A 19,077-nucleotide genomic window follows, 5' to 3' on the forward strand; every position below is an offset into this window, starting at 1 on the left:
TTTCTGTTTTAGTTTGTGTTCATTCCTTCTTTTAAGGGGACATTTCATTCCATCACTAAGTGTGCAATTTGTATTTTTTAAAAACACTTGGATAAGTACATCAGAATTCATTTTAATGAGTGGTGACTGCAGCAAACAAACTAAATTTATTTCCACACCCAGATCTCATTAAACCAACAAACCATGAAAGTATGATTAACCAGAAAAATAGGAGAAAAAAATGGAACATCTTACATTTATGTCTTGACCTCAGAATATAGAATTAATCACAGAATCCCTACAGTGTGGAAACAGGCCATTCAGCCCAACAAGTCCATACCAACCCTCCAAAGAGTAACCACCCAGACCTATTCCCCACTATTTACCCCTGACTAATGCACATCCCTGAACACTATGGCCAATTTAGCATGGCCAATTCACCTAACCTGCACATCTTTGGACTGTGGGAGGAAACCGGAGCACCCGGAGGGAACCCACACAGACACGGGGAGAATGTGCAAACTCCACACACCCAAGGCTGGAATCAAACCTGGGTCCCTGGTGCTGTGAGGCAGCAGTGCTAACCACTGAGCCATCCTTTCCTGGAGGTGCAGGTTGGAACATAGGAAATGGAGCAGCCAATGTCTACACAGCATGATCCCACAAGATGCAATTTCACAAATTAAGACTCAGTGGTGTTTAAATGATAGGTAAAAGTGATGCTGGAGATAAGGGTCTAGATTAGAGTGGTGCTGGAAAAGCACAGCAGGTCAGGCAGCATCCGAGGAGCAGGAAAATCGACATTTCAGGCAAAAGCCCTTCATCAGGAATGAGGCTGGGAGCCTCGTGGGTGGAGAGATAAATGGGAAAGGCGGGGTGGGGCTGGGGAAAGGTAGCTGAGAGTGCAATAGTTGGATGGGGGGGGGAGTAAAAGTGATATGTCGGAGGGGAGGGTGGAACATATAGGTGGGAAGGAAGATGGACAGGTGGGACAGGTCATGAGGACTGTGCTAAGCTGAAAGGTTGGAACTGGGGTAAGGTGGGGGAAGGGGAAATGAGGAAACTGGTGAAGTCCACATTGATGCCCTGGGGTTGAAGTGTTCCGAGGTGGAAGATGAGGCGCTCTTCCTCCAGGCGTCTGGTGGTGAGGGAGTGGCGATGGAGGAGGCCCAGGGGTGTGGTGTTGCGAGGCAAACACACTTTTAAGTTTCGGCAAGAATCCTGAGAAATGCACTTGATTTTAACACAATTTAAACACCAGCGGATAAAGGGGGTGCTGTGATAGTTTGGCGCACTGACCTCTACACCGCTGAAACCAGACGCCAACTCGAAGACACCTCCTCCTACCATCACATTTGATGCTAAATACACAAAAGGGGCTGTTGCAATTAAATCTACAGGAGCAGCCAAAGGGTCACCATTTGCACTGGGGGCTTGGCTGATGTTTCTCCCAAACCAGGAAAACTTGGCAACGGACACCCAGCTCTCTGGTTTCTAACAGGGATTGGGATGTTCTGACGTTTTGACCGAGTTGTGCTAAAGTGGGTACTGAGTATCATTGACCCCAACCCTGCCCCCAAAGGAATGCAGGAACTTTAGGGAAAGCCAGCAACTTTCTGTCATGGCCTTCCTGCAGATCCTGCTAATGAGGTGATGGATGATGTGAACAGGTTTATTTGAAATCACAAGCTTTCAGTTCTGAGGAAGGGTCACCGGATCCAAAATGTTCACTCTGCTTTCTCTCCACAGAATCTGCCAGACCTGCTGAGCTTTTCCCGCAATTCCTGTTTTTCCCTCTGATTGACAGCATCTGCAATTCTTTTGAGTTTTAATGACTTGTACTGAGCTGATGAAGCTGTTGTGTGGTTTTTGTGATGGATATAGATTTCCTGAAAGAACGTCACTCAGGAAATATGAGGAAGTTTCTTGCTGGTTTCACATTGCGCATAATGCCACATTCCTGAAAGGGCTGTTGTGAAATTGTCCCTATCTCTGAGCCAGGAGAGCCAAGTTCTAGTCCAAGCTGCTCTGGCAGTGTGTCATAACCTCTCTGCACAGGTTAACTGACATCATCGATATTCCTGGACAATTTGGTTTCTGTTCATCTTTGAAAGATGTGGGAGGATCCTATTAACCAGCTCCTTGCAAACTGCTTGGAAGACACTGGTCTGAAGCTGATATTGTTTAACAGCGAATGGGAGAGGAATTGGCAGCAGCTCGGGTTTTAACAGGATGCACCATGTGACCCAATCCTTCTGGAAGCGTGTCGATGAGGGGAATGTTTATGCTGCTGCTGCTGTCAGACATAGGAGCAGGAATTTTTTATTCATTCACAGGATGAGGGTGTAACTAGCCAGGCCCAACATTTATTGCCCATCCCTAATTACCCAAAGGGCAGTTAAGAGTCAACCACGTTGCTGTGGGTCTGGAGTCACATGTAGGCCAGACCAGGTAAGGATGGCAGCTTCCTTCCCTACAGGATATTAATGACCCAGATGGGTTTTTCCAACAATGGAATAATGGTCATCTATAGACTCTTAATTCCAGATTTTTATTGAATTCAAATTGCACCATCTGCCATGGTGAGATTCAAACTCAGATCCCCAGAACATTACCTGGGTCTGGATGTAGGTTTGCTCGCTGAGCTGGAAGGTTCGTTTTCAGACATTTCGTCAGCCCATACTAAGTAACATCATCAGTGAGCCTCCAGTGAAGCATTACCTGGATCTTTGGATTACCAGTCCAGTGATAATACCACTTGGCCATCACCTCTGCTCCAGGCCATTCAGCCCATTGAATCTGCTCCTCCATTCAATGAGATCATTGGCTGATCTGATAATCTTCAGCTCCACTTTCCTTTCTTTTCCACATAACCCTTGATTCCCTTCCTGATTAAAGGTCAGCCTTGAATATACTCAATGACCCAACCTCCAAAAGCCCCCTGTCCACAATTCCATAGATTCAGTCTCTTTTTGGAGGTGTAGCCTTCTCCAGGCAGGAAACCTTCAATGCTCTCCATCACCACCTGCCTTGTACAATCCTCACTGTAAGACCCCGTCCTAGCAATGTCAAGCACCCCTTCATTCTTTCTGGGAATGTGGGTTCAGAGCTCACTAGGGCAGGTGATGGAATTTGAATTCAATAATAATTTTCAAAAGGTGAGATTAACAATAACCATGTAACTAGAATAAAGCAAAGAGCTGCAGATGCTGGAAATCTGAGACAAAATCAGGAATTGCTGGAGAAACTCAGCAGGTCTGTGGAGATTCCTGATGAAGGGCTTATGCCTGAATTGTTGACTCTCCTGCTCCTCGGATGCTGCCTGACCTGCTGTGCTTTTCCAGCAACACATTCTCGACTCTAATCTCCAGCATCTGCAGACGTCACTGTCTCCTGGCATCTGTGGAGAGAAATATAGAATTATTGTTTTGAGTCCAGAATAACTATGCAGCCATTGCTGATTGTCATTAAGCCCTCATCTTGTTCACGAGTGTACTTTAGGGAAGGGAATCTGCCATCCTTACCTGGTCTGGCCTACATGTGACTTCAATGTGGTTGACTCTTAACTGTCCTTCAGGCAAGTAGAGATGGAGAACAAATGGTGGCCTAATCAGCAATGACCACATTCTGTGAACACATTAATGAAATGTGGACTATAAAGAGGGTGAAAGCAAGACTGAAGTGTTTTGTTTGGATGTGTGAGACATTGTTGATGCTCCTGGTGAGACTCCACCTGTGATGAGAGTGGGTGCCGAGTTGAAGTTTAATGGGATGGACTATTTTTTAACTAAAGAACTCTCAACATCACACCACTTCCTGACATTACCCATGCCCTCACGAGATGCTATACACCCACTGACCTGGTCCTCAAGTATGACCCAACAGGGAAAATCTCTCGTTAGTGTAATTGATGTTTTAAATAATATTTTAATAAATTGTATTTGATGGACATTGGAACATATCCAAACCGTGTGGTGAAATATCAGAGGCAGGTGAACCAGTGGTGCCCAATTCCCTGTGAATGAAAAATACAAAAACAGATTTATTGCATTTATATAGCACCATTCACAGCCTTGAATAGACCCAAGACCTTTTACAGCCTTTGAAGTACATTTCCAAAACGTGTCGTAGCATTTTGGCTCAGTTGTACAAGGCACTAAATAAATGCAAATGTTTCTTTATTTAATTGGGTTGATAGACGTATGAGATGTAATAAAAGTAATTTGGAATTTAGCTCTTTGTCCCTCTGTTTTCTTCACTGGGCCCTCACTGCCCACATCCCTTTCCCATTCATGGACTCCTCCAAGCTGCCACCCCTCCCCGGGGAAATTATCCATTCTCCAGAACTGAAAAGTGTGCAGTTTGTTACAGTAATCTGTCCAATGATGGCAGTGTCAGCTCGTGTGTGAATTACAGATCCACCTCATGTCTCACTCCTGATGCCAGATGTTATCCGCAGTCCCGCCCCGCCTCAGTATCGAACTGAATAACTCAAACAGCTGAGAACACAGTGACCCTACCTGCCATCTCTACAAAACAGGGAAAGGGAAGTATTGTGCGACAGACTGTGACCAACACTTAGAACATAGAACAGGATCGTACAGGCCCTTCAGCCCTCAATGTTGTGCTGGTCATTTCACAGCTCCCTCTTCAGCCGGATCAGCTGAACAGCTCTCCGATGGGGAGAAAGACCACAACATGCCAGAATACTCTCTCTCCAGGTTAAGAATACTCAGTGGTTAGCGCTGCTGCCTCACAGAGCCAGGGACCTGCGTTCGATTCCACCCTCAGGTAACTGCCTGTGAGGAGTTTGTTGGAGTTTTCATACATAAGTTTGAACAAGACCTCTTGGCAGCACAGGACCTCCAACCGGCACTATAAACCAGATATATTGATGACATTTTATTCCACTGGACCCACAGTGAGGAGTCACTGATATCATTAAGTTTTATCCCACCATCAGACTTACCATGGACTACTCTTTAGTATCTGTCTAATTTCTCGGAAACACGCATCTCCATCAAGGATGGGCACCACAGTACCTCACTCTACCGCAAACCCACGGATAACCTCACGATGCTACACTTCTCCAACTTCCACCACAATATATTAAAACAGCCATCCCCCTACGGACAAGCCCGACCCGTACACAGGATCTGTTCAGATGAGGAGGAACGTGATGAACACCTGAAGGTGCTGAAGGACGCCTTCATAAGAAAAGGGTACAATGCTCAACTCATCGACCGTCAGTTCCAACACGCCACCGTGAGAAACCATAAAGATCTCCTCAGGTGACAGACATGGTAATGCGATGGATAGGGTACCCTCCACTGTCTCGTACTTCCCGGGAGGGGGGAAACTACGCCATGTTCTTCGCAACCTGCAGCACATTATCGATGAGGATGAGCACCTCGCCAAGACCTTCCCTACACCTCCACCTCTCGCCTTTAAACAACCACCAAACCTTAAACAGACCATTGTTCACAGTGAACTGACCAGCCTTCAGGACAGCATCGACCACAGCACCATACAACCCTGTCATGGCAGCCACTGTAAAACATGTCAGAGTGTCAACACGAACACTGCCATTACAGATGGGACCACCACCCTCCGTGTATGTGGCAGGTAATCATGTGACTTGGCCAACGTTGCCTGTCTCATGCTGCAGCAAGGATGCCCCAAGGCATCGTACATTGGGGAGACCGAGCAGACGCTACAATAACAGATGAATGGACACTGTGCAGCAATCACCAGGCAGGGTGTACCCTCCCAGTTGGTCCGGGACATTCGGCCTCGGATCTTTAGGTGACCGTCCTCCAAGGCGGACTTCGGGACAGGCAACAACGCAGAATGGCCGAGCAGAGGCTGAGAGCCAAGTTCGGTCCCCATGGGGATGGCCTCAACTGGGACCTTGGGTTCATGTCACACTACAGGTGACCCACTGCACTACACACACACACATTCTCTCTCTCTATCTCACTCTCTCTCTCCATCACATGCACACACACACTGACATTCTCTCTCTCTCTGTCTCTCTCTTTCACACACTCTCTCTCCCCCACGTACACACACACACACACGTGCACTCTCTCTCTCAGACTCTCTCTCCCTCACATGCACACACACACTGACATTCTCTCTCTCGCTGTCTCTCTCTTTCACACTCTCTCTCTCCCCCACGTACACACACACACACACATACACACACACACATACACACACATATGAGTCTATGGGGTAAATTTGTAATTGCAGATGCGTTCTATTTTTGCCCAATAAGCACACAACCTGCAGGCAGTGAATACAGGCAGTCAATCCATGTAACATTTTATACATTCCACTTTGGAAACAGAACCAGTCTGACTCAAGATTAGGATACAGACAGACTCTAACCCCACACCTTTAATGCATTGTCTGAACTGAAATGTCACCTTCTTTTATAAAGCCTTAAGTTATCTCGAGAATGTGACTTGAAAGAAGTTCTGGGATTTACATATTGATGAACTGAAACCTGCAACCCATTCTAAAAGATGGAAGACTTAACAGCAATCTAGGTTTGGTCAGTACATCATTTTAATTGCATGACACTGTAATCTTTTGCTATAAATTCAGTGTCCTATGATCCTGCCCCACTAGCTACCAGATAAAGCAGCAGCGCTCCGAAAGCTAGTGCTTCCAATTAAACCTGTTGGACTATAACCTGGTGTTGTGTGACTTTTAACTTTGTACAGCCCAGTCCAACACCGGCATCTCCACATCATGCAGTAACAGAGCCATAGAGATGTACAGCATGGAAACAGACCCTTCGATCCAACCCGTCCATGCTGACCAGATATCCCAACCCAATCTAGTCCCACCTGCCAGTACTTGGCCCATATCCCTCCAAAGCCTTCCTATCCATATACTCATCCAAATGCCTCTTAAATGTTGCAATTGTACCAGCCTCCACCACTTCCACTGGCAGCTCATTCCATACACACACCACCCTCTGTGTGAAAAAGTTGCCCCTTAGGTCCCTTTTATACTTTCCCCCTCTCACCCTAAACCTATGCCCTCTAGTTCTGGACTCTCCAACCCCAGGGAAAAGACTTTGCCTATTTATCCTATCCATGCCCCTCATAATTTTGTAAACCTCTATAAGGTCACCCCTCAGCCTCCGAGGCTCCAGGGAAAACAGCCCCAGTCTGTTCAGCCTCTCCCTGTAGCTCAAATCCTCCAACCCTGGCAACATCCTTGTAAATCTTTTCTGAACCCTTTCAAGGTTCACAACATCTTTCCGATAGGAAGGAGACCAGAATTGCACGCAATATTCCAACAGTGGCCTAACCAATGTCCTGTACAGCCACAACATGACCTCCCAACTCCTGTACTCAGTCCTCTGACCAATAAAGGAAAGCATACCAAATGCCTTCTTCACTATCCTATCTACCTGCGACTCCACTTTCAAGGAGCTATGTACCTGCACTCCAAGTGGTGGTGTGCTTGGGGTGGAATGCTTGAGTTCTATAGGGGCTGACACGTTCAGTTAGTGAGTAATAGAGTCATATAGCCATGGACACAAGCCCTTCAGCCCAACTTGTCCATGGTTTCCCAAACTAAACTCATCCCATTTGCCTGTGTTTGTCCCGTATTCCTCTAAACTTTTCCTATTCATGTTCCTGTCCAAATGCAGTTTAAATGTTGTAACCGTACCTGCGTCCACCACTCCCTTTGGTAGTTCATTCCAAATATGAACTAAAAATCACTCCCTCAGGTCCCTTTCACTCTGTCCTCTCTCACCTTAAGTTTTGAACTCCCTAACCCTAGGAAAACGACCTTGGCTGTTCACCTTATCTATCATCTACATGATTTTATAAACCTCTAAAAAGTCACCCCTCAGCCTCCAGGGGGAAAAGAAAAACACCCATTCACAGGCTCAGGGCATCAATGGATAGAAAAGCATCTTTTGACAAGAGGGTAGTTAAGAGTCAACCACATTACTGTGGGTCTGGAGTCACATGTAGGCCAGACCAGGGAAGGACAGCAATTTCCTTCCCTAAAGGGTTTAGTGAACTGGACAGGTTTTACCACTGACAATAACTTCATAGTCATCATTAGACTCTTAACTCCTGATTTGTGTTGGATTCCACCATCTGCCATGATGGGATTTGAACTTGGGTGCCCAGATCAGTAGCACAATGATAATACCACAGGGCCATTCCCTGCCTTATTGGGTGTTGGGGCAGTTGGTGTTGAGTAAGTCGGTAGGTGGAACACTCTGGACTTTGCACAATCTTGAGAGTGCGGTGCTGGAAAAGCTCAGCAGGTCAGGCAACATCCGAGGAGCAGGAGAATTGACATTTCGGGCATGACAGGAATTTCATCAGGAATTCCTGCCCCTCGGATGCTGCTCTGACCTGCTGTGCTTTTCCAGCACCACACTCTCGACTCTGATCTCCAACATCTGCAGTCCCCACTTCCTCCATTTTGTACAATCTGTCCACTGCTTGCAGTGGCCTCCATGTGCTGCGCTTGGCGATGCCTGAAGTGGTTAGCACAGATGCTCTTTGTCCAGTTTGTGCACTTCAGGGCAAGTCATCCCCATGTGTTGGTGGAAATGTTGCAGTTTGTTTCCCGAGAAGCCTTCCAGGTTACATTTCTTCCAGCCTGAATGTCCTGGGGCTCAATGGAAAGCATGTCTTTCAGGAACTTTCCCCAGCACAGTGCAGTAAGAGGAGGATAGTTATTACAGGACAAATATTGTGTCAATTCAGGCAGTGTGGCACTAGGTGTGGGGAATGGGAACTGGGGTGTGTGTGGACAGAATTCCCAAGAGTACTTAGGGATAGGCAACAAATCCTGAGCTTGTGAGCAGCAATTCTACCCCAGGGTTGAGAGGGTCACACAAACCCATCATCTCTGTCGTGACCAGGATTGCCAGTGTGACAGTGCAGCCATTCGGCTCCCCAGCAGCTCAAAGACCATCTACAGACTCAGCTCAACAGAAAGCACATTGTCTTCCCACTTTTAAAGACTAACATTGACTCTCACAGATCCCAGGGGTATGTGCAGGCTGTGATTCTACATCCTGTGGCCAGGGTAACTGTGAACGTACTTTAAAATATCAAACCTGAGCCATCAGTGTGAAGTAGGTATGAGGCAGGGAGAGTGAGAGTGTCACAGTCACTTCGATATGTGATTAGATTTCATTACAGTGTGGAAACAGGCCCTTCGGCCCAACAAGTCCACACCGACCCGCCGAAGCGCAACCAACCCCTACATTTACTCCTTACCTAACACTACGGGCAATTTAGCATGGCCAATTCACCTGACCTGCACATCTTTGGACTGTGGGAGGAAACCGGAGCACCCGGAGGAAACCCACGCAGACACAGGGAGAATGTGCAAACTCCACACAGTCAGTCGCCTGAGGCAGGAATTGAACCCAGGTCTCTGGCGCCGTGAGGCAGCAGTGCTAACCACTGTGCCACCGTGCCACCCACTAACGTGATGTGTAATGCAGGGCCACACGTCCTGTCCCCTGATGCTCAGAATGTGGGAGATGGTATTACATTGAAAGATAATCCAGACAGAAAGTTAATGAGGCAGCAAACCTATCAGTCTTCTGAAATCTTTGATGCTGTTCCCTGAGGGAAATTAAAATTGGGTGATTGATTTCAATATGCAATAATATGGTGCTGTGCTTTATTTGCCATTGACCTCATGAATTGCAAAACTGTCACTCAAACAATTACTTTTCATAGTAATCTGTGACCTGCGATTTGTTCCAAAATGATTCGGATGCTGGATGAATTTCCATTTCAGATCTGTTTAACAAATGCTGCAATGAAACTTACAACAGGAGTGTTTTCGTTTTGAAAGGGATGAGGAACTTCGACATTGTGGAGACAATAAGGTATTGGATTATGACAAGAAAGTGATATTTAGATCCACTGCAGCGCTGAGGGAGTGCCGCACTGTCGAAGGGTCAGTGCTGAGGGAGTGCCGCACTGTCGAAGGGTCAGTGCTGAGGGAGTGCCGCACTGTCGAAGGGTCAGTGCTGAGGGAGTGCCGCACTGTCAGAGGGTCCGTGCTGAGCGAGTGCGGCACTGTCGGAAGGTCAGCACTGAGGGAGGGCCGCACTGTCGGAGGGTCAGTGCTGAGGGAGTGCTGCACTGTCGGAGGGTCAGTGCTGAGGGAGTGCTGCACTGTCGGAGGGTCAGTGCTGAGGGAGTGCCGCACTGTCGGAGGGTCAGTGCTGAGGGAGAGCCGCACTGTTGGAGGGTCAGTGCTAAGGGAGTGCCACACTGTCAGAGGGTCAGTGCTGAGGGAGAGCTGCACTGTCGGAGGGCCAGTGCTGAGGGAGTGCCGCACTGTCGGAGGGTCAGTGCTGAGGGAGAGCCACACTGTCGAAGGGTCAGTTCTGAGGGAGGGCCGCACTGTCGGAGGGTCAGTGCTGAGGGAGTGCCGCACTGTCGAAGGGTCAGTGCTGAGGGAGGGCCGCACTGTCGGAGGGTCAGTGCTGAGGGAGGGCCGCACTGTCAGAGGGTCAGTGCTGAGGGAGAGCCACACTGTTGAAGGGTCAGTGCTAAGGGAGTGCCGCACTGTCAGAGGGTCAGTGCTGAGGGAGAGCTGCACTGTCGGAGGGCCAGTGCTGAGGGAGTGCCGCACTGTCGGAGGGTCAGTGCTGAGGGAGAGCCACACTATCGAAGGGTCAGTTCTGAGGGAGGGCCGCACTGTCGGAGGGTCAGTGCTGAGGGAGGGCCGCACTGTCAGAGGGTCAGTGCTAAGGGAGTGCCGCACTGTCAGAGGGTCAGTACTGAGGGAGTGATGCACTTGTTGTGGTTCTGTTCGCCGAGCTGGAAGGTTTTGTTGCAAACGTTTCGTCCCCTGGCTAGGCGACATCATCAGTGCTTGGGAGCCTCCTGCGAAGCGCTTCTTTGATGTTTCCTCCGGTGTTTATAGTGGTCTGTCCCTGCCGCTTCCGGTTGTCAGTTTCAGCTGTCCGCTGTAGTGGTTGGTATATTGGGTCCAGGTCGATGTGTTTGTTGATGGAGTTTGTGGATGAATGCCATGCCTCTAGGAATTCCCTGGCTGTTCTCTGTCTGGCTTGCCCTATGATAGTAGTGTTGTCCCAGTCGAATTCATGTTGCTTGTTGTCTGCGTGTGTGGCTACTAAGGATAGCTGGTCGTGTCGTTTCGTGGCTAGTTGATGTTCATGTATGCGGATTGTTAGCTGTCTTCCTGTTTGTCCTATATAGTGTTTTGTACAGTCCTTGCATGGTATTTTGTACACTATATTAGTTTTGCTCATGTTGGGTATCGGGTCCTTCGTTCTGGTGAGTTGTTGTCTGAGCGTGGCTGTTGGTTTGTGTGCCGTTATGAGTCCTAGGGGTCGCAGTAGTCTGGCTGTCAGTTCTGAGATGCTCCTGATGTATGGTAGTGTGGCTAGTCCTTTTGGTTGTGGTATGTCCTCGTTCTGTGGTCTTTCTCTTAGGCATCTGTTGGTGAAGTTGCGCGGCTATCCATTTTTGGCGAATACCTTGTACAGGTGTTCCTCTTCTTCTTTTTGCAGTTCTGGTGTACTGCAGTGTGTTGTGGCCCTTTTGAATAGTGTCCTGATGCAGCTTCGTTTGTGTGTGTTGGGGTGGTTACTTTCGTAGTTTAGGACTTGGTCTGTGTGTGTGGCTTTCCTGTATACCCTTGTAGTGAATTCTCCATTTGGTGTTCTCTGTACCATCACGTCTAGGAATGGGAGTTGGTTGTCCTTTTCTTCTTCTCTCGTGAATCGGATTCCTGTGAGTATGGCGTTGATGATCCGGTGTGTTTTTTCTATTTCCGTGTTTTTAATGATTACAAACGTGTCATCAACTTATCTGACCCAGAGTTTGGGTTGAATTTGTGGTAGGAATGTTTGTTCTCACCTTTGCATAACTGCCTCTGCTATGAGTCCCGAGATTGGTGAGCCCATGGGTGTTCCGTTGATTTGTTCGTATATCTGGTTGTTGAATGTGAAGTGTGTTGTGAGGCACAAGTCCAGTAGTTTAAGTATGCCGTCTTTGTTGATAGGTTCAGCGTCCTGTTTTCTGTTCTGTATGTCCAGTAGGTTGGCTATTGTTTCTCTGGCTAGGGTTTTGTCAATCGAAGTGAACAGTGCCGTCACGTCGAATGATATCATGGTTTCTTCCTTGTCTATGTGTATATTTCTGATGATGTCCAAGAATTCCTGTGTTGATTGTATAGAGTGTCTGGATCCGCTGATCAGGTATTTCAGTTTCTGTTGTAGTTCTTTGGCCAGTTTGTATGATGGTGTCCCTGGTAGTGATACTGTGGGTCTGAGTGGGATGTCTGGTTTGTGTACTTTAGGTAGTCCATAGAATCTGGGGGTGTTGTTGCTTTCCGGTTTCATTCTTTGTAGGTCAGCTCTGGTTATCTGTCCGTATTTTTGTAGATTCCTTAGTGTGTTGTTTATCCTATTGGTGAGCTGTGGGGTGGGGTCAAACTCCTTCATTTGGTAGGTGTTGATATCTGCAAGTAGTTGTTGTGCTTTTTGGATGTAATCAGATTTATCTAGGATGACCGTCATTCTGCCTTTATCTGCTGGTAGTATGATTATGTTCTTATCGTTTCTTAGTGATTTCCGTGCTTCCCTCTCCTTGGTGTTGAGGTTATGTGTTTGTCTTTTCCTTATTATCATAGGTACGACAGTTTGTCTCTCTGTTTGTTGTCACACACGCAGACAACAAGCAACATGAATTCGACTGGGACAACACTACTATCATAGGGCAAGCCAGACAGAGAACAGCCAGGGAATTCCTAGAGGCATGGCATTTATCCACAAACTCCATCAACAAACACATCGACCTGGACCCAATATACCAACCACTACAGCGGACAGCTGAAACTGACAACCGGAAGCGGCAGGGACAGACCACTATAAACACCGGAGGAAACATCAAAGAAGCGCTTCGCAGGAGGCTCCCAAGCACTGATGATGTCGCCTAGCCAGGGGACGAAACGTTTGCAACAAAAACTTCCAGCTCGGCGAACAGAACCACAACAACGAGCACCCGAGCTACAAATCTTCGCACAAACTTTGAAGGAGTGATGCACTCTCGGAGGGTCAATGCTGAGGGAGTGCCGCACTGTCGGAGGGTCAGTGCTGAGGGAGTGCCGCACTGTCGGAGGGTCAGTGCTGAGGGAGAGCCACACTGTCGAAGGGTCAGTTCTGAGGGAGGGCCGCACTGTCAGAGGGTCAGTGCTGAGGGAGAGCCACACTGTTGAAGGGTCAGTGCTGAGGGAGTGCCACACTGTCAGAGGGTCACTTCTGAGGGAGTGCCGCACTGTCGGAGGATCACTGCTGAGGGAGTGCCGCACTGTCGGAGAGTCAGTGCTGAGGGAGTGCCGCACTGTCGGAGGATCAGTGCTGGGGGAGTGCTGCACTGTCGGAGGTGCTGAGGGTGGGCCGCACAGTCGGAGGGTCAGTGCTGAGGGAGTGCTGCACTGTTGGAGGGTCAGTGCTGAGGGAGTGCTGCACTGTCGAAGGGTCAGTGCTGAGGGAGTGCCGCACTGTCGGACGGTCAGTGCTGAGGGAGGGCCGCACTGTCGGAGGGTCAGTGCTGAGAGAGAGCCGCACTGTCAAAGGGTCAGCGCTGAGGGAGTGCCGCACTGTTGGAGGGTCAGTACTGAGGGAGTACTGCACTGTCGGAGGGTCAATGCTGAGGGAGTGCCGCACTGTCGGAGGGTCAGTGCTGAAGGAGGGCCGCACTGTCGGAGGGTCAGTGCTGAGGGAGTGCCGCACTGTCAGAGGGTCAGTGCTGAGGGAGAGCCGCACTGTCGGAGGGTCAGTGCTGAAGGAGGGCCGCAATGTCAGAGGGTCAGTGCTGAGGGACAGCCGCACTGTCGGAGGGTCAGTGCTGCGGTAGTGCCGCACTGTCAAAGGGTCAGTGCTGAGGGAGTGCCGCATGTCGGAGGGTCAGTCCTGAGGGAGTGCCGCATTGTTGGAGGGTCAATGCTGAGGGAGTGCTGCACTGTCGGACGGTAAGTGCTGAGGGAGTGCCACACTGTCGGAGGTCAGTACTGAGGGAGTGCTGCACTGTTGGACGGTCAATGCTGAGGGAGTGCCGCACTGTCGGAGAGTCAGTGCTGAGGGAGTGCCGTCTGCAGATGCTGGAAATCAAAGTTGAAACTTTATTGCTTGAACAGCACAGCAGGTCAGGCAGCATCCAGGGAACAGGAGATTCGACGTTTCCCTGGATGCTGCCTGACCTGCTGTGCTGTTCCAGCAATAAAGTTTCAACTGAGGGAGTGCCGCACTGTCGGAGGATCAGTGCTGAGGGAGTGCTGCACTGTCGGAGGGTCAGTGCTGAGGGAGTGTCACACTGTCGGAGGGTCAGTGCTGAGGGAGTGCTGCACTGTTGGAGGGTCAGTGCTGAGGGAGTGCCACACTGTCTGAGGGTCAGTGCTGAGGGAGGGCCGCACTGTCGGAGGGTCAGTGCTGAGGGAGAGCCGCACTGTCGGAGGGTCCGTGCTGAGGGAGTGCCGCACTGTCGGTGGGTCAGCTCTGAGGGAGAGCCGCACTGTCGGAGGGTCAGTGCTGAGGGAGTGCCGCACTGTCGGAGGGTCAGTACTGAGGGAGTGCTGCACTGTCGGAGGGTCAGTGCTGAGTGAGTGCCACACTGTCGGAGGATCAGTGCTGAGGGAGTGCTGCACTGTCGGACGGTAAGTGCTGAGGGAGGGCCGCACTGTCGGAGGGTCAGTGCTGAGGGAGGGCCGCACTGTCGGACGGTCAGTACTGAGGGAGTGCCGCACCATCAGAGGGTCAGTACTGAGGCAGTGCCACACTGTAGGAGGGTCAGTACTGAGGGAGTGCCACACATTCAAAGCTCTCATTGCCCTCTCAGACCTGTTTAACTCTCTTGACCCCAGGCAGACCCTCACATATAGAAACCACTCCAAGCTCCTTACATCTGCTGGGTGACTTCAATATTGAGTCTGTACCATGACCAATCCACCCTAACCTGCACATCTTTGGAATGTGGGAGAAAATCCACACAGACACAGGGAGAATGTGCAAACTCCACACAGACAGTTGCCTGAGGCTGGATTCAAACCCAGGTCCCTGACACTGTGAGGCAGCAGTGCTAACCACTGAGCCACCAACCTCCCAGTTGATTGATCATCAATCAATTTGATAAGAACCAGATAATCAGCTCATTGCTGGATAACCATAAGTTAGAGCAATGTGATCGTGACTGGATATTCGGCATTTTTGGGAAGTTGTTTGAAGGATTGATATTGGACAGGGCACTGGGAATTAATCCCCAGCCTTTCACTGAAATAGCTGTTCCTGTAACGTAGCACTGGGAGTCTCTGTCTGAAAAGGTTTCACAAAATAATTCAACCTGTGTGTGGTTTTCTCTCATTGTTTGCTGTTCCAAGCCCTCATTCCTAGCATTTCGTTATTTTAGAGTTTCAGTCCTGGCTAATATAAAATTATAAAATTAATTTTTGTGCACTGTTAATAAGAACTATGATTCCCAAAGGTTTAATTAAGGAATCTTTCAAATTTACACTACATTGTGTGGAATTGGTAATTTATGTAATTATGCAATTCATAATTAGCTCTGTACGCTTTAATGGATTTCAGTAAAATGATTCGGAGGTTGTCATTTCACTGATAAAGGGTTACAACACAAAACTGTCAGAATGTTTCACACACACTAGTCCCTGTATTTCTTGTTTCTATTCTCGTTTCTATTTATTGTGATTTACCTGATTTCAATCGGTTTGGACTTTGTGCTTCTGATCCTGGGTGAAGGGATGCAGGGATTGAGAGAGTGTACATTTAGCTATGAGTCTGAATGCCTGAGCTCTTTTTGAATTCATTCACAGGATGAGGGCATCACTGGCTGGGCCAGCATTTATTGCCCAGAGGGCAATTAAGAGTCAACCACACACATTGCAGTGGGCCTGGAGTCCTATGTGGGCCAGACCAGGTAAGGGTGGCAGATTTCCTTCCATGAGTGAACCCGATGGGTATGTACAACAATTATTTCATGGTCATCATTAGACATTTGCTTCCAGATTTTTATTGAATTCAAATTCCACTGTCTTCCAGGTTTTAAACCCAGGTCCCTGGGCTCTGTCTGGATTAATAGCAAAAATACCACTGGGCTATCACCTCCCCTCAGTCACCTCCCCTGTGACTGAGTGAGAGAGTGAGTGTGTGCTTTTTGCAAGTGTGCACGTGGTCTGCTTTTCAGTATGCGTGTTTGCACCCTATTTATGAGTGTGCACTTTGCTATCCTGGTGCATTCATGTTTTAATGTGGCATGGTCATGTGTGTCTGTGTTTACATATGTGTGTGTGTTTGTGTGTGTAAAGGTGAGTGTTTGCATCTGTGAGGGAGAGTGTATATGTGTGTGAGCATGGGACTGTGTGTGTGATAGGATTTGTGCGAGACAGACTCAGTCTGTATGTGCCTGAGAGATGGCATGTGTGACTGTGTGTGAAAGAAGGTATTTGTGTGTGTGTGTGCAGATGAGAGACAGAGGCTCTTTGTGCGTGAGAGAGACAGTGTGTGTGTGTGTGTGTGTGTGAGAGAGGGAATAGGTGAGTGTAGGAGAGAGTGGCTGTGGGAGATGTTAAGGATGTGTGAGAGAGAAGGAGTCAGTGAACGCTTGTGAGAGAATGTTTTATCTTGGCCATTGGATGTCAGCACACTAGCTCAGTTAGAATTTATTGCCCACCATTAATTGCCCTGCAACTAAATAATTCGCTGAGCAATTTCAGAGGGCAGCTAAGAGTCAAGCACATTACTGTGGGCCGGGAGTTATGTGGTAGACTCAAGGAATGGACTGAATGGCCTCCTTCTGTGGTGTTATTCTCTGAAATTGGCTGAGCTCGGGTATTAGGGAATGTTTCCTTTCTGGGAATGACCAGTCATTGTAGGAAAGTTGATGAGCGTGGACTGATTGTGAGCATTAGAAAGGAGCTGCATAAGTCTCCATGTGTAATTTAACATCATTGCAACAGGAGTAGGAGTTGGTGAATCAGTCCTTAAACACACTCTGCCATCAATAAACTCCAAGCCTTTGTTCGCCCAGAACCCTTGCTTCAGTTTGTTGTAGATCAGAGCGGTGCTGGAAAAGCACAGCAGGTCAGGCAGCATCCGAGGAGCAGGAGAATCGACGTTTCAGGCAAAAGCCCTTCATCATCCATTCCTGATGAAGGGCTTTTGCCCGAAATGTCGATTTTCCTGCTCCTCGGATTCTGCCTGACCTGCTGTGTTTTTCCAGCACCACTCTAATGTAGACTCTGGTTTCCAGCATCTGCAGCTCTCACTTTTACCCTCTGTTTGTTGTATATTTTCAGTCTCAGGTTTATGCAGGGAGCCACAGGATTTGCAACACTGTCAGTTGCAGGTTTTATTCACAATGCTTTACAATGTCTGCCCCATGTTCTGGCTCTTGTGGTTGGCAAGTACAGAATACAGAGCAATCACACCCTTCTGCAAATTCCAGAGTCTTTGAATTGCCATTAAGTTTCCTGGTGGATACTCCCTGACCTGTGTCACTCCTTTAGTGCCGAGTCTCCTCCTGCACTATGAGGAAGTAAGTTGTTGGGGAAAGAGTTATCACTGTGAAAGTGACCAGATTATCAAGTGAGTCAAATACGTATTGGGCTCAGTGGAGTTACATTTCAATCATGGAATAAGCTGATAATAACCTGTCTGTTTCTCTCCTTCACAGATGCTGCCAGACCCGCTGAGTCTCTCCAGCAATTTCTGTTTTCTTGTTTCAGATTTCCAGCATGCAAAGTTCTTTGATTTACCTGATTGTGTAATAACTTAACCTGTGTGAAATATTGAAGGCAATCTCCTTTATGAGGATCAGCAGTTTTCTTGATTATCAACGCAGCAACACTCTCAGTTTCAGCTATTGGCGATTGAATGTATGCCTACAGTTTATACACTTGAACCCCACTCCCTCTCCCTCCCCTCTCATTCCTCTCTCTCTCCCTCCCCTCTTCTCTCTCCTTCTTTATCCCCCCTCCCCTCTCTTCTGTCTCTCCCCCTTCTCTCCCCTCTCTTCCTCACTTTCCCCTCTCTCTTTCCCCTCTGTCTCCCCTCTCCCCCTCCTATACCTCTCCCCATCGCTGCTTTGTCCTGGATGGTGTCGAGCTTCTTGAGTGTTGTTGGAGCTGCCCCCATCCAGGGCAAGTGGGGAGTACTCCATCACCCTCCTGACTTGGGCCTTGTCGATTTGGAGAGTAGGGAAGCAATGAAGGGCCCTCAGTGAACATCACATCTGTGAGATGGAATGGGGACAATATATTATTTAGGAGAATGTAAATTCTTTAAGGATTATAACAGCTTTCCCATAACAGTGATATCTGAGAGGCATTTGGATGGGTATATGAATAGGAAGGGTTTGGAGGGATATGGACCGGGTGCTGGCAGGTGGGACTAGATTGGGTTGGGATATCTGGTCGGCATGGACGGGTTGGACCGAAGGGTCTGTTTCCATGCTGTACATCTCTATGATTCTATGACTCTATGATGAACACAGACTACTGAGTGACCACGTAATCTGCTTTGAAATGGAACAATTAAATTCTCATTAAATACAATCCATTATATTACTGATAAAGGTGTTTTCTCCATGGAATCCTGATCAATATTTATATATAAGACTCTAAAACAGCTTCCTGGGAGATTAGTTCTGTATTTCATGACTGGGGGATGCTGCTTACATCAATGGCTATTACAAATGTGACAGGGTTACATAGAGGCTAAGGTATTGACTGCAAACAAGGCCCTCTACTTCCTGCTCTCATTATGAAACATGTTTATGAAAGGTGATCTGGTGATCAGATAGAATGTACAGCCCAGGAACAGGCCATTTGTCCCAACAGCTCCATACTGGCTTGTTATTCTCTTTACAAACCTCCCCTGACCCACGCTCGTAACCCATCAGCATATCACACAATTACTTTGTTCTCACAACGGACTCAAAATGCGCACTCTGCTTTCTCTGCACAGATATGTCTCGATATTATTCACCTCCATCACATTCTCTGTGTTAACACATTCCACATTCTCATTGTTCCTGACTA

This window comes from Chiloscyllium plagiosum, unplaced genomic scaffold, assembly GCF_037043375.1.
Source record: "Chiloscyllium plagiosum isolate Xiang-an unplaced genomic scaffold, Cpla_swu_hap1 HiC_scaffold_24, whole genome shotgun sequence".
Classification (NCBI taxonomy): domain Eukaryota; kingdom Metazoa; phylum Chordata; class Chondrichthyes; order Orectolobiformes; family Hemiscylliidae; genus Chiloscyllium; species Chiloscyllium plagiosum.